This window comes from Lissotriton helveticus, chromosome 11, assembly GCF_964261635.1.
Source record: "Lissotriton helveticus chromosome 11, aLisHel1.1, whole genome shotgun sequence".
Lineage (NCBI taxonomy): Eukaryota > Metazoa > Chordata > Amphibia > Caudata > Salamandridae > Lissotriton > Lissotriton helveticus.
The window spans coordinates 1,070,401,839-1,070,418,634 of record NC_136072.1 but is presented as its reverse complement, the minus strand read 5'-3'; the positions used below and the strand labels follow the sequence as shown (position 1 = coordinate 1,070,418,634).

Here is a 16,796-nt window from a genome sequence, read left to right as displayed (position 1 = left end):
CCGTCCACTCACTGTTCACCAGACTCCATCTCGTCGTGCAGTGGATCCGGCTCTTCTTCCATTCTGTCAGCATTTCTGTTAGCTCGCTTATATTGCTTGATGAAATCCTCAACTTGTTGGGGGTTTGAGAAGAATTGTTGTCGACCCTGGTATGTGACTCTCAGCCTAGCTGGGTAGAGCAATGCATAGTCCATTTGCATATCACGTAATTTGGCTTTCACAGATAGAAATTTTCTCCGCTCCTCCTGCACCATGGGTGTGAAGTCCGGGTATATAGTAAAGAAATTACCATCATACGAGAGTGTCTTGGAACTGCGGGCCGCACGCAATGCCGCGTCTCTGTCCCTATAGTTCAACAGCCGAGCGATAATAGGTCTGGGAGGCGCACCCGGCTTCGGTTTAGGGGCTAAGGACCGGTGCGCTCTCTCCACGATGAATTGCGAAGAGAATACTTCCGCGCCGATTGCCGCCAAGAACATCTTCTCCACGTACTCCTCCATCCTGCCCATGTTGGTCGTCTCCGGAATACCCATTATGCGTACGTTATTGCATCTACTTCTCGCCTCCAATTTCTCATTCTTAGACGCAATAACTCACAATAGGTTATCCATCCTGGACAACTGCGTAGCGTGTCTCGTAGTAATATCCTCCGAGTCCGATATACGTTGTTCCGCTTCCTTCAGTCGGACTTCATGGGCATCCAACTTATGGACTACTGCATCCATGCGCGACGATATTCCATCTACTTTGTCAGCTATTGTCGCGAATCCTTGTCTCATTTCGCGCAAAACTGCTTGTAGGTTCGCCGTCGCATCTAAGGAGTCTCCATTTGCGTCTTCCGTTCCATCTTGACCAGTACGAGGCCCTCCAGCTCGATTTGTTTTCTTGGTGGAATCAAAGGTGAGCTTCGGCTGTCTCGTGTCCGGTTTCCCCATCCTTGCGTAACGCTGGGTGCCCGAGCTTGCAGCAGAGCGTCAGCAAGCAGTTCGATATCGATGTTAGAGACAGAGAAAGTCGAAATGAGGAAAAAACTCTCTTAGTATTATGGTGTACAAGGGGCACGGCACGTCCCTCAGCCTGTGTAACCACGCTTCACAATCCTTCTAATCTAAGGTGCAACTCGCTCACACATACAGATTGCTTAGTACTTCCAGGGTGTCACTGCGTGCCAAATTAATCCAGAAGCGCTATCCTTTCCACTCAGGTCTAAAGGAGATGAATCCAATATGGCGGCAAATAGTTCATAAAAACGGCCCTGGGCGTCTCGACTCCGTTTCCACGGCACTCCACCCGCAGCGGCCAGGTGAGGGGGGTAATCCGATACCTTCCGTACCACCAGCACCTCCACTGCAGTTTCGCCGCAGGTAGTTGCCCTCTGGTGCTATATGGCGCTATATGGGCCCAGAGCGCTGGAGCTATTGCCTCACTTCCAGCCCTAGGTGCTTCCCGCCAAACAGGATATTCTGTCCCAGCCAACGCACTGCACCAGTTCAGGACCGTCAATGATAAGGTAACAGCTAATATTAAGGAGGGGGGAAGTCTCCAGTAAGCGCCAGCACTGCACCGTCCGAAACCCGGTGTTCGGGTCTCCAAGGGGGGCTGCCTCGCAGGCCTGCACCGCGCTCAGCACGGGATGATGGCCGATGGGGCCTTGCAATGTCTCCTCGCACCGCCAGTATAGCACAGCCCCAGTACGTCCTAGACCCCCCCACCAGGCTCACTCCTCACCGGTCCGTAGCTCTCCGGTCCCGATGTCACCAAGGCCGTGATTTTCGCACCTTGCAGGGTCTCAGGACGCAGAGGAAGCCCCGGCCTCACGTAGCTGGTGCGGCCGACCTCCCCGACACCGCGCTCCACAGGTCACAGCCGCTGCAGGCAACGCAGCTCCCCCTCAGCCCGGATCAACGGTGTTCCTCACCAAACTCGGCCAGCACACATTGGAGAGTGTATGGTCCAGTATCCTACATGCACAGCGTCCAGAAGTGCCTGAAATAGGATATTTTAATAGGATAATTAGTGCCGGACAGAGGGAGCCTTACGCTGAGGCTGCCATTCGCTAGTGCATCTCTACCTCATATTCCTTCTTCAAATTTCCCGAAGAACGATCTGGGGCAGAGGTGCAAAGCTATTTTGTCTGAACTAAACATACCATTTCTCATTTGAAATTTCATAGAAACGTTTATTATATCCTACAGCAAAAACTGCTGAGGTAATTGCAACAAACGTAACAGGATTAATACAGTTTTATCATTACAGGATATTTTATGGTTTGATGTAAACCCATTCAGTAGGTTTTTAAAATATCTTTGCAGGGCTAATCCTTTGCATAATTTACGTGAGTGTTCCTTAACGTTTCACAAAATGTTTCTTTTACGAACCACATTTTAATTTGAAAACAAATCCACTCATTCTTTAAAGAACACTATATCACAATGCTTACTAAGTCCACAAACCACCACGTCTCCTATCTCTTCTTGACGTTATGCTTGTCTTTGACCCCTGAAAACGTTCTGCTGCCTTCTGTCTAGGTTCGCTCTTTGGAAATACCACACACGTAACTACAGGTTAGGCTCACGGTAAAAGCAGGCCTCTCGACCAATCATAAGGCTCCATTTTTAGGTCTCGCCTGTCGATGCGCATGCGCATCGAGCAAGCGAGACTATAGGGGCTCATCCACACTTTATCTAACTTGCAAGGAATCGTGGCGATTCCTTGCAGTGCCCGTGACTTTTAAGCTCAATGCGCATGTGCATTGAGCTTAAAAGCGCGTGCACAGCCGCCCGCATTCCTCCGACACCTTTGAAGTGAAGCTTAGCTTCACTTCAAAGGCCCGGCTTCTTCACACCCACATGCCTCTCTGCCCCGCTCCGCCCCCTCCCCTGAGTCATCCTGCCTGCCCCTTCCCGCCGTGTCGCATTTCTCCTCCCCCCTCCCCTCTCTTCCCTCTTCACTGACCAGGTCACGAAATCCATCTCCCCTACTGATATACATATATACTGTCAATCTGCCGCTGTTGCGTCTCCCCCGTTGGTGTTATTGACCCCAAAACACACTAGCTGCATGCCTCCTCGTACCTTACTGTTGCCTTTCTGCCCTCTTACATATCTCCCCCTATAGACAGACACTGCTTTCACCTTGCCTCCTCTCCTCCGAGTTGTCCTTCTCTACCCACGCATAATTGCCGCCAGTTTATGCCCCTTACTTTCCCACAGTTCTACATACAGACGCACACCCGTGTGCACCCCATACGCACAATTGGCTGCTCTGTATAGCACATGGCACTGCACCGAAGTCCGTGCTGTCTGTCCAGATTCATCCTTGTCTGTCTCTTCTCCGTGCACATATGTACTCTCTGTTTGCGTGTCTTACTTCTGTCGCCCCTGAAAGTTACAAACAAGCCCCTACTGCTCACAAGTGTACACTTTCGCTGCCTGCACCGATACGCATATGTGCACTCTTGTCTCGCGCACATTTTTACATTTCTGTTTGGTTGTTTGTGATGTCTGTCTCCACTCCAAGGCACAGATGCTGCATGTCTCTCACGCTGCCCCTTTTCTGCGCGCGCGTGTACACACACACACATTTTCCTGTCTATGTAGACGCGCACATGCCTATATCAACTGCTTCCTGTCAGCACACACGCGTGGCCTCTCTGTTGAGTCTGCCCCATCACACAAACACGGGCAGCGTGTCTATCCGTGGTCCCTGTACACGCACACGTGCCTGTTCTGTTACATCTGTCTGCTACTAAATAGACACACACATACACATTTCTGTTTGCCTGTCTGTCTCTACTCTCACTGTCCACACATGCAGTCGTTTCTCGTCTGAATTGATACCTCTTTATCTCTGAACCTACCATTATATGCACACGTATGTTGCATGTCCTGTTACCTCTGTCTATTGCCAAAGACACACGCACCCGTTTCTGTGTACCTGCCTGTGTTGACTGCTCCTTTTCCAATATGATAGCCTTTCTGTCGTGTTCCCGCTGAACTCACACTCACAGGCCTGCCTGCCTGCACCTACCCCTTCATGTGCGCGCGCACACCAGACGCAAACCCTCTGCCCTTTTCTCCTTACCTGCCCCTACCGGCATGCACATGCTGCTTGTTTCATTTGACACTTACTGCTCTTAAAAACACATACATGCACGTCTCCTTTCGGCCCTGTGCTGTCTACATGCTCCCTCAGACTCCTACAAGCCTCCTGTCCTGTTCGGGAGCACTCACACATACAGCTCCTCCCCCCTCCTCCTTCTACTCTCCTCCCCTGCCTGCCTGCCGTGTCGCACCTCTCCCCTCTCCGCCCCCTCCCCTGCCCGCCCCCTCCCCTGCCCGCCGTGTTAGGTTGCTGTGCATCTAGCAGTCGCCGGATACCTGTTGCTAGGTTAGATTCTGTTCTTTGCTGCATACAATTTTATGGGCCTGGTGTTTATATCCTTTATGTTCTCCAGTTCGAGGAACAGAAAACATAGCTTGAAGGGCTAATGTCCTGCAAACCATAGTGACAGTACAGATGCCCTCCTTCGAGTACAGTCGTTCCCATGAGCCTCTTTTGACAAGCACAGTTTAGTCAGGGTGTGGCTGCTGATACATGTTGCATGGTAACGGCCATTACAGGCTGCAAATTGATGCTGGCCCATAGGGAAGATGTCTTTACTGAATTTCTTTTTTTTGCCCCTGTCCTGTCTCTCCTCCTCTCCCTCTCTATACCCTCCCCCTCCCCCCCACCACTCCCATCAAGTCCCTCTGGCCCTTCCCTCCTCCCCGGACCCCTCCTCCCCTGCCCCCTCCACCCGTTCTTGTTACCACTTGTAAAGAGAAAGCGGACTGAGCCAATATCTCAGACCAGACGGGGCAGGCCAGTTCCGTGTCTGAAGCTGCATGAACAGCATTCGAGGTGATGCGCAAACTGCACTGGGACGGCCCTGGGGTTCAGGGCCAGACCCCCCGCCCACGCCTTGGTTAATAAATAGCTCCCCTCTACCCTCCCCGGATCGTCTAAAGGACAAACAGTAGAATAACCTTTTTTTTTTACTGAAAGTAGTCACACAAGCACAGTACACAAAGCTCCCCGGCCTGTAGTTCAAGCCCCACCCCACGCAGCACCTGCAGGGGGCTGCCTGATAGAATCAGACTGCCCACACCCCTCCATAGGCGGTATTCCGGTGCTATTGTGCCCACTCTGGTAATCATGACGCCCCCTGCTGCGTGCATTTACAATGTGATGCGTTCCTTCCGCTGGAGGGCAGATTCGACCACACACTGTTCACAATCACAAGCAGGCTCTGTTCTGCAAGGTGCCGGGGGACCTTCCTGCAGCCCACGCGTTTCTAAAATGTCAGTTCCGTAGGTGTTTCCGACAGCCCTCCCCGCGGCTCACAGCACGTAACTTTCCTTAAGGGATGTTGTTTATCTCGTGTTTTGTTTTCTTTTTATAGGGATATGTTTTTATGCATTTATGACAAGGTCTCGTGGCGGTGTCACCTCGCATCCCAAAATACCTACCCCCTCACCCTCAACCCCTCACCCTCACTCACCCTCACCCTCACTCACCCTCAACCCCTCACCCACCCTCAACCCCTCACCCTCAATCCCTCACCCTCACTCACCCTCACTCACCCTCAACCCCTCACCCACACTCACCCTCACCCACACTCACCCTCACCCACACTCACCCTCACCCACACTCACCCTCACCCCCTCACTCACCCTCAACCCCTCACCTACCCTCACCCTCACTCACCCTCAACCCCTCATCCTCACCCTCATTCACCCTCACCCTCACTCACCCTCAACACCTCACCCTCACTCACCCTCAACCCCTCACTCACCCTCAACCCCTCATCCTCAACCCCTCACTCACCCTCACTCTCACTCATCCTCACTCACCCTCAACCCCTCACCCTCACTCACCCTCACTCACCCTCAACCCCTCACCCTCACTCACCCTCACCCTCACCTTCACTCACCCTCAACCCCTCACCCTCACTCACCCTCAACGCCTCACCCTCAATCACCCTCAACCCCTCACCCTCACTCACCCTCACCCTCACTCACCCTCACCCTCACTCACACTCACCCTCACCCACCCTCAACCCCTCATCCTCACTCACCCTCAACCCCTCACCCTCACTCACCCTCAACCCCTCACCCTCAACCCCTCACCCTCAACCCCTCACCCTCACTCACCCTCACCCTCACTCACCCTCAACCCCTCACCCATCCTCAACCCCTCACCCTCAACCCCTCACCCTCAACCCCTCACCCTCAATCCCTCACCCACACTCACCCACACTCACCCACACTCACCCACACTCACCCACACTCACCCACACTCACCCACACTCACCCTCACTCACCCACACTCACTCACCTTCAACCCCTCACCCTCACTCACCCCCACTCACCCTCAACCCCTCAACCCCTCACCCTCCCTCACCCTCATTCACCCTCAACCCCTCACCCTCACTCACCCTCAACCCCTCACCCTCACTCACCCTCAACCCCTCACCCTCACTCACCCTCAACCCCTCACCCACCCTCAACCCCTCACCCTCACTCACCCTCAACCCCTCACCCTCAATCCCTCACACTCACCCACACTCACCCACACTCACCCACACTCACCCCCACTCACCCTCACTCACACTCACACTCACCCACCCTCACTCACCCTCACTCACCCTCACCCTCATGCTAAAGATTTACAAAAAAACCCATTAACAATTCTAAAAGCACTAACTCTAATGCTGCGAGACCTATTGCATTTCTAATGCTTGTTGATTCTGCAGTCTCGCGAGGCACCTGCGGGACTCTTGCGAGCCAAACTGCCAAAGTATGCAATTATTCTTTTACCGCTCATAATTAAAAAAACGAACAACATGATTTACACCAAAGCAAAGCACAATGTGCAGACTATCTTCCTTCCAAATTTGATGTAATTCCGTTCATCAGTTTTTGCTAAAACCTGAAAAAAGAAGGCTATAGAAAATGAATGGGGAATTTACGTTTTTTCGCAGCCTCCCAACACCCCCCTTCCCCCCAAGCCCTCCTCCTCCCTCCCCTCTTGATGGATCACCCCGAAACATTCCAGGAAGAAGCTTACGTGGATGATTTTTTTTTGGGGGGGGGGGTAGTTTTGTGAAGATTTGTCATACGGGACTAAAGTTATTAGCAGATCAAAAAATGCTCCTTCTATGGCAAAGCAGACCTATCTATAGCTACCTATTGGCAACCACCAGTAGGAAATATACATATATATATATATTGTATGTGTGTGTGTATACATATGTATGTGTGTGTGTGTGTATAAATATGTGTGTGTTCAAACAATATCCAAATACGTGCGCTTTCAGGACACAGAGAGCGTCCTGAGAGCGCACGTATTTGGATATTGTTTGGATTGATTTGCCGGAGTGCTCTGCCGGCGTGTGCGCCACCTCTCTTGGGTCTCAGTGGATCGGAAGGAGCGTTGTTCATGTTGACATATGTGTGTCTGTATATGTGTGTGTGTATATATGTGTGTGTGCATGTATACATATGTGTGTGTGTATATGTGTGTGTATATATATATGTGTGTGTGTGTGTATATGTGTGTGTGTGTATATATATATATATATATGTGTGTGTGTATATATATATATATGGGTGTGTGTGTATATATATGTGTGTGTGTATATATATGTATGTGTATATATACATATGTATATATACATATATATATATATATGTATGTATGTGTGTATGTATGTGTGTATATGTATATATATATCAACACGTATTGTATTGCAGAGATCATTGGCTTTAATGAATTACTTGAATGTTAAAAGATAACGCTCACATTTTGTACTTAATTTTTGATAGATCATAGTGTTTGCACAATGCACACTGGGATTGATTGTATTTATGTTGTGAAAACAAAATTGCAGTTGATCGTGACCAAGGTTGCCGCTGGCAACCGAAACGCTTTGATTGTCCTTGTGCCTTAAATACATTTTAGACTTGATAAACTCAGCCTTGAGTGCCACTTTCGTGTTCGTATGATAAGACAAGATGTGTGGATATATATTTACCTATGGATATATATATATTTGTGGAAACACAAAACAAATAAATGCATTATCAAAGCTACTACGTCATGCTCGCCTTTTAAGGCAAAACTTATTGGCTGAGTTTATTATTATTTATTATTGGCAACTTACCTTTGCACCAAAAATGGCTCAATATAATTGCACTAAATTCGTCATGAAGGTAGAGCTTCATGTAGAAGATATCTTTTTATGTTTGGGTGTTCACTAATTTGGGAGATATTTGCTTTACAGAAAGGTGCCAGGTGAACTTCAGTCTTTTAACTTTATGTGTATTTTGACCATTAGATGTATGCACCATTCAGGTAGCAATATTTTAAGTCTGATTGTCAAGAGAGCCTTTTTTCTCGTTGACCATTTCCATCTTCTCTGCCTCAAAATGAGTTCATGGATTCTCACTGTCTAATTGGCTTTTGTGGTGCTAACATTTTCAGTGAAGCAATCCCTTTCTCAGTGTCGGAGTTCACAAATAGTCTGGTAACTCCATCATGAGAGTTATTCAGGGGGCACGGAGCTCAGCCCAGAAAGCAGTGACATTTTGGCGGGCCTCCAGATACACTAAAACTAGTCTTAAAATGGCAAAACAAATGTAATTGTCACAGTGCTGGTCATAGAGCACGCTCTGCAGTGCACAAACCACGCTATTCAATTTATTGCCCATTTTGGAATGGGCACAAACTATTCCAAGGTACAAATTCTTTGTGCTATCAAGAATTGATTGCCACAAATGGCCTGAAGATTGGAGAGGGTCCATGGATATATTTAGGGTCAGGCTATTTCTAGAAGTGTTCCTAGCCTCTTCAGGCACGAATGGTGGTGATTAGGCTTATTTGAAGTCAGAAGCAAATCACTGATATCATAAGTTGTTAACATTTCAATATGGAACTGCAGTTTGAGTCCTCTGTTTGAGGTCCTCGAGTAAGAAAGAAATGAAAAAGAAAGTTGGCACACCATGTACTCAGAACCTTGATATACATCCCTAAGTATCATTCTCTGGAATTGAGTATGGGCATAGGATATGATTGAAAACCATGCCTTGGACTAAAAATGGGCCCCATATGACAGAAAATATGTAACAGATTTTTGGGATGTAGTCTGCCAAATCTCAATTTATTATAGTTTTTGAATCATAACCATAATTTTCCTTCAGCTAAAGATTGTCGCTTGTGTATCTGGAATAAAGTACATAATGTAGCATGATTCTCGTTTTCACAGTGTGTGTGTGTGTGTATATACATTGCAAAGTTGCAGTCGGCGCTATTTAGTTATGATACAGCTTACCTTCAATTGAAAGAGAATATTGTTATTTGTTTATAACTTTTGACTCTGTGCATGGATCTGCACCAAAATTAACAATTACTTGATAAAGTAAGCTAAGGTCTAGCATGAAGATTTCGGTGAAGATCTGTCACTCGTATTTGAATATTTTAACAAATGTGATTGGCTAGAGAAAGGCTGAAATGTTTTATTTTTCAGCCAATTTTGAAACTTGTGATTTTGAAAGAACATTTTTCGAGTTTTGTGCTGTGTAAACATAAAATTCCACAGCCACTGAAGGCCACCATGGGTTGTGCCGGACCCAAGAGGAGTGCTGGAAGGCTCCAAGAGAAATGGATATTATGCCAAAACCCACCGAAAATTGGTTGAAAGAATAAAAATTGAGATTTTTGTGAAAATATTTTGTGAAGAGCACAATGTTTTCATCAAAAAGAAAAAATATTAAAAACTAATCCCATAAAAAAATAAAAACGCAGCTGACAAAGACTCTGCGCAGTGGGGATAAACTTCCTGTGGCTAGTGGGCGCCCTCTTTGCTACCAACCCCCTCTGCACATGGCCTTTATCAGGCTGAGTAGCATGGTGTGGCAAAATGTCCCTCCCCCCCCCCCCCCCCCCCCCCCCCCCGATCCTGGAGGGCGGTAGATTACAACCCCCGCAATGGACTGATGAGCTGAAATATTCAAAAGGAAGCCCAGACTCTCAGCCTCTTCAATCTCCATAATCGGTAAGAAAATGCAGCTGAGGGTGTTCCTAAAAATTAAGGACACACCGCCTCCTCTCCCCTAGGGACGATCCTTCCTAATGATCTGATAGCCCCGGGGTATGGCACTAGCGATCGTGGGATTGACAGCGTCAGTTAGCCATGTTTCGGTTAGGAACAACAAATCAGGGGTAGAATCTGCTAACACGTCGTAAAGTTGGAGCTCATGTTTTTTCACTGAGCGAGTCTTTAGTAGGAAAGCCTTCAGATAATTGCTAGCACCCTCCTGCTGAATTCTATAAATACCGGTGTTTGGTTTTAAATAGTCTTCCCCAAAGTTGGGGGAGGCTATTCAGTTATGTCAGTAGTAGAGCAAGCTTCCCTCTCCCACAAAAGGTTGTGAGTGCAAACTTGCTTCCATTCCAATCACAACTGATCAAGAGACAAACTAGAACAGGCATTCATCACTCACAGAATGACGTATGGCTGCCATGAGTGACATATGGTTACAGACAGATGTCTGTAGGCAGTGCTTAGGCCACTTAGAGGAATGTATACATGGATGAGTGAGTGAATAACTTCTGACAGCATTTGTCCTTGGGCGGTATTCCACTTCAGCATCCTGAAAGCCTTGCCTCTGTCACTCAGTCCTACTGTTTGTGTTGATTCTTTGGGTTTCTACATATGTGGAGTTGTTGTTAATGAGTGTGCCATTGTTTTTGAAGCAGCGTAGCCGTGGGTTAAGTAGCTATGCTCTAGACGGGCACACAGTGGCCAACCTCTTTGAAAAGGTTTTGAATGCATGCGTGAAAGGCAGTCTCAGCCTCGGTGGTACACCGGTTCAAAATGTTGAGAGCCGCCAATGGTATATCCATTTGTCTCTGTCAAAGTCAGACACTGGACATTGAATGGAGTTCAAAACCCAGTGGAGGATTAGATATAAAGTTCAATTTATGATTGTGTACAAAAAGCAACTGAAAAGGAAAGGAGTAGTGTTTTTTTCGTAACTTGGCACTGACAGGCAGAAGGAGCTGGGTGTTTCTTAGTTTGTGGTGCCTAAATTTTCCGTTTCGTATGGGATATGAGAAGGCTTATCTTCTAGTCTTTTCCTTTTTGCATTCTTGATTTCAGGGTTGGGATATAATGGTTTTGTGTATTCCCTTGGCTAAGTCAAATGTGTTTTTTTCTGTCAGCTACGCAGGTGTGTATTGGTTGTTACTCCCTTGTAGGTAATACAGCACGATGGGAAGACGATGTTGGTTTTAAGTATCAGCCACTCCAAGTCTGTCGAGGTGCGAACAATGTTGTCATGCGTCTTTGGCATTTAGATATAAGGTGTTTTGGGCAACTGGTAAACATACTTCATGCAATAAAAACATATGTGCACTGCAGAAGAGAACCCCCTTCGCCCGTGCCGCTTGTGGTAGGCAGGCTGAAGGAGGCACCCCCAACAAATACCTGGGCCCCAGAGAGGGGCAGATGGAAGACTACCACCCCCATTGTTCCTCACCAACTGCCATGCTATATTTGGGCATTGAGCACTACGGCTAATTATAACATAGTATGTATTCGATGACTGCTTGTGGATGGGGACATGGATGTAATTTAGGGATTGCCGGGGGTCACAACTGCGTTCCTTGGCACTCACTTCCTGTGCGACCCCTGTCCTCAGGGGTAGCAAAGTCAGTGCAAAAAAGACTGGGGCGGCTTGCTCGTATGGGTATTGGTGTTCCACGCCTGTTTTCTGCCCATGTTTAGTTGCACTAATAGTATATAGTAGTGTATTATTCACTATTAGTTTAATTGAAAATGGAACACCAGGAGCTGGAACAATATCTCCAGTTACAGATGATGGAAGTAAAAAACGCATTTAAAGGAATGTTGGGTGTGTGCTTGTGGGTTAGAGTGTGTGTGTGCAAAAGAGTGTGTGTTTGTGGGCATGTTCCTGTATGTGTTAGTAGAAGCGAGTGCAAATCAGTGGCAGGTAGTGAGTGAGAGTTAGTGACATGTAGTGAGTGAGATGATTGTCAGTGAGTGAATAGGAGTGAGCGCAGGATAGTGAATAATAGTAAATGAGTGCAAGTAAGTGAGAATGAATGAGGGAGTGTGAGCGAGTGAATGTAAGTGAGCGTGGGTAAGAATGCAATGTCTGCTGTTGGCCCGGGCATACTGTTGGTAATTCTTGGCTTATACTACAGGTATGCAAGTAAAATGCTGCTGCTTGCATATTGGAGGAAATTGTTAGCATGACAGGCACCTGTGACAGAATGCTGGCACTTGGCATGCTGGAGTGAGGTTTTGACATTATGGTCACCCTACATAAAATACTGGTGCTGGCATACGAAAAGCAGTTTTTGGCATACGTTGTACCCATTGAAAAATGCTGGCACAGGCATACTTGAGGACTTTTTTTCCTTGGGGGCACCTGTGTTGCTAGCTCATTGGAGAAACTTCTTAACATAAGAGAGAAAAGCATGGCATATGGGATGGGAGTAACTATGATAGGACTCTGGCCCGGACATACTAGAGGTAATTTTGACATAATGTATATGAATGGAATTATTTGCAATTTCTGAAACTGAAACTGGCATATTGTAGATCGTTTTTGGCATTAGGGTGCACACATGGCATATGAGGGACATGCATGATAAAATGCTTACCCTAGTACAATTGGAGGTATTTCTTAAATATATAGGGGCATCCATAGCACAATCTGAAAACAATGGGATCAACTCCCTGGAAGCATATAGTTTCATTGGCTTAAGCACACTATGAAAAGAGTTGAATATGATGAGTATCCTTTCAGAGCCTATGGCTTTGTGGTACATTTATGGAGAAATTGTGCTTTTAAAATACACTACTTGATTCCATTTAATTCGAAGTGTTGTCACTGTTATAACCCCCAAATCTGTCTGGCTCGCTACAATGCAGGACAAGTATTACTTCCCACAGCTAGCAAAGATTATGTCACTCAGTACCTTAATATAGGTGGTTTATAAAACAGATTTTGTTGAGTTGCATTATAGTAATCATGCAGTTATGGTACGTTAGCGATGTCAATTAAGGAGGTGTCTTCAGAGTTAAGGTAAAAGGGCAGCACTTTCTGAGGATATTTAGGTTTAAAGGTCAATTGATGTCACTTCCTGTAATATCATTAAGGCCAAAGGGTGTTTGATGTTACTTCCGCTACCCCTATTGAATACACGGCCATGAGTGGAGGCTGCAGACTCACCATCTGACTGGCGGTGTAACATGGCCTGGCGATGGGTGGCTCGACCTTGGGCTATCGAGAGGAGTACCTCTCTCCACACAGGTTAAATAGACTCTTATATCTCTAAGCGCAACAAGGGCGGGATAATTTAAAAAAAATACACGTCGTCATTATGTTTGATGCTCAAGTGTTGGGTGTATCAGGTACAGGCAGTCATTTTTCAAGGACAGTTAAGTTTGTGTCTTCACTTGTTTTTTGGTGTTATGACATAGGTTTTCATTGGGATTTTAGAAATGTTATCACTTTATGGGTGTATCTGTACAGCGCCGTTTGTGTGCCCCCCCCCCCCCCCCTTTGGTGATTGTTTTGAGGGTGGCAGCAGGGGAGGCGTGCATCTCTAAAGGCAGACACATGCCGGCTCTAGGTCTGCGGTGCTTCCAGAATCCATATCGGCTTTTGAAGGTTACAGATCGGATGTCACGGCCAGCCTGGGAGGCAGCTTGTCAGCTCTGCCTTCTGCAGGCCTATCAGCGCTCCTCTGGGAGCGAGCCTATCTCATCCCTGGCCCCCTCTGATCAGAGCAGGCGCTGGCATGCTTTGCACGAAGACCCGGCCGTCCGCCCGCATCTCGTCCCATCCCATCCCGCGCCCCTAGCCTAGTGCCGGCGCCTGGGCAGGTGGACAGCTCGGGCTCCCGGGCGCATCATCTGTTCACAAGATAAAGGGCGTTCCTGGGGCTCTGTGCTGCATCCTAGCCGGGCGGGGCGGAGAGCAGCTGAGCGAGGAGCTCAGGAAGATGGAGGTTATCGGAGCGGATGGATCCCGATGAAGGATTAAGGCGAGGAGGGCAAGTATTTAGGGCTAGAGAGGGGTTGGGGTAGATGCTTCTCTTCTGTTTACTACTACGGGGGGGGGGGGGCAGCTGTGGGCTGTTCCAGCCCCCCCCCCGCCGCGGCTGCGGGGGCCCAGAGATGCTGCTGTGCACTGCGGGGGCCCATGGTTATCTTTATTGTGGTCGCAAATGCTCCCTGGGCTGGGCTGGGCGCGCGCAGGAGAGCAGCATGCCATCCGCATTGCAGGTGCACGTGCAGTGCACAGTGGCCCCGGTGCCACCCTGCTGGACGGGCGGCCTTCCCTCTGCAGGGAGGGGCCCTGCTGCATAGGCTGTGCATGGGGTGTGCCGGAGAGTGTGACAGGCGTGCACGCCCGCTCCTCTGTAAAGAACATCAACACGAGCTGAGTGAGCACGTGATTGAGCACTGAGTCCCCATACGTTACACTTTATATGTCCAGTATGTTTGAAAGTGCGTGCCCACCGACTTATTGGTCATTCGTAAGTTTATCTGTGCATGGCTAGTTATTCATGAACGCAAATGCTCAAGTAGGGCTCGGTTACACAAATTAAGTGTACCTCTATATTTTCTTTAAACCATATATACGAGTTAACAATTTCGTTAATGACTGAGCGCTACCAAATATATTGTTGATGCAGTTTTCTTGGCAGGCGCTGTATTGATTCAGAAGAGTGATTTTACCCATCAGACAGTACGCTTATATCAACCTCTGAAGGCTGAAAAGCCGAGGCCACCGATCAGAATTCGAATTCTGCTCTTTGATTTCCTCATTTCATGTATTAACCCGCTGAGCTGTCTTAACTGTGTGTATGTAGCTTAGGTTATTTTTTTTTATTTTGGAAAGAAGTCGTGGGCACTATGACTATTTTTTTCTGCCCCTCGACCTTTTATTTGTTTCATATTGTTATTTTTTAAGGCACCATTGCCCTTTTATTGTTTCTTTTGTGAAGCTGTAGCTGCTCTTTTTATGCGCTAATGCTAGTTTTTGATAGCTATGTGCCTTCTTTTTCAGAGCACTACAACAACTTTTTGAAGAGTTAAACACTTTCATTCTAATGGCATTATATCTGGTTTTGAGGGCACAGTAGCTCTACACATTGTTTATACCCATTTTATGAGTGCAGTAACTGCTTTTGGAAATTGCTTACCTTCTCTGTAATGGCTCTCTATGTCTGTGTTTTAGGGACCCTAGCTCTCTTTTATGGAAATGTGATCTATTTTGTGTTTTTTCCCTTTTGCGGTCACTGTACTTGCTTATGTGGCCTCAAGTGCACTATATAATACCTATTCCTTAAGAGCTCTACTGCGGCCCTTTTGGAGGCAGAAATATACTTTTGTGATATTTTCAGTGAAGGGTAGATAAAATCAGAGCTAAATGCCTGCCATGGTCAGTACATTTCAGATTACCATATATTGTTTTTGGTAGTGAACACCAGACCCCACGAGACATTGGACTTTAACAGCAGTATTGAAGTCAAAAACATGGTAGCTGAAATTGAAAGGGGCGCATAATTGCGGTCTCGCCTTTCGGTTGTGAAGTACACTAGAAATGTTTGTTAATAACCACCAAAATTATTATGAGAAAAAAGATCTGACAAGCATGCACATTAATCCTTAGTGTAAGAGAGTGAGGACGAAGTGAAATGCAAATATGCTACATTGGCAGGTGAGCTAACTGTCTCCTATTCTGTATGTTGTCCAACCTCATACAATAGTCTTCTCTTTGTATTATTTGTCTAGTTTATGAGGAAATGCCTGTTTAACAGTTCCATCTAATTCCTTCTATTTTCCTTTTATATAGTGGGTGTCTTGATAAGTACGGAACATGAACATTTGTCATACTGGGTAATGCTGTGACCTCATCCATCCCCTCCCCCCGCCCGTCTAACGTTTTTGGGAAGCGCCTGGCCAACCTGCGCAGATGCATTAGTCTCATTCTTAACAAGCCCCCTTGGGAGGACGTATCATCGATTTCAAATGTCAGTAGTTGACTAAAGGATATAAAAAGCACAGTAAAGGCTATCTAAGCATTGATTGCACCTTGCCATGAAACTCTTTTTACAGTTACACACTGATTTGGTGATTAAATCTTCTTGTTTTCATGAAAATATTAAAAATACGTGGTACAACTGAAAGTCTTGTTATTTAAAAACATTGCTAGTAAAGTTGCCACCCCATGAAAGTTTTTAATTAAAAAAATATTATTACAAGCATTTAGCCACCACGTTTAGTGCATTATATTTTTCATTTCCATTTTATTTTGCGACATTGGTTTATGCAAAAAAAATCCGTCACACCAGCGAAGGCCAGATCTATTGGTTTCACAAATGCTTGATTATTTTTATTATATTTTGAAGACTCTCTGAAGTTAATGGTACATACATGCATGCACTATTTAGCGTATCTGTGAGTTGTTCTACAAAGGGATGCTTATTAGCACAAACAAGTCAAACCCCTTGGCTATATCATTTGCAGTAGATTACATAGTTAATTATTTGCATTATGTCAGGCACAGAGACAGATAGTACACACTATTTGGTGTAATCTGGGAGCTAGACACAGATATTTAAAATGTCTCTTTAGATGGTGGCTTTCCAAGGGCTATTATTATCACATGTAATATTATGGTTCGCTTTGGAAGCACATCAAGTATAACATT

At 46.6% G+C, this 16,796-nt stretch overlaps 1 protein-coding gene across 3 annotated transcripts in view; it reads left to right on the top strand.

The window, feature by feature from the left end:
* The window catches only part of CCDC92 (coiled-coil domain containing 92), a 258,966-nt gene that overhangs the window by 11,457 nt on the left and 230,713 nt on the right, over positions 1 to 16,796 (top strand). Inside the window, exon 1 of one of the 3 annotated variants that reach the window (XM_078667626.1) lies at positions 13,883 to 14,130. The exons of the other annotated variants lie outside the window; for them this stretch is intronic. The gene's annotated coding sequence lies outside the window, so the exon portion shown is untranslated. Of the gene's footprint in view, positions 1 to 13,882; positions 14,131 to 16,796 lie in introns of those variants that run through there. 3 annotated transcript variants of the gene reach the window in all.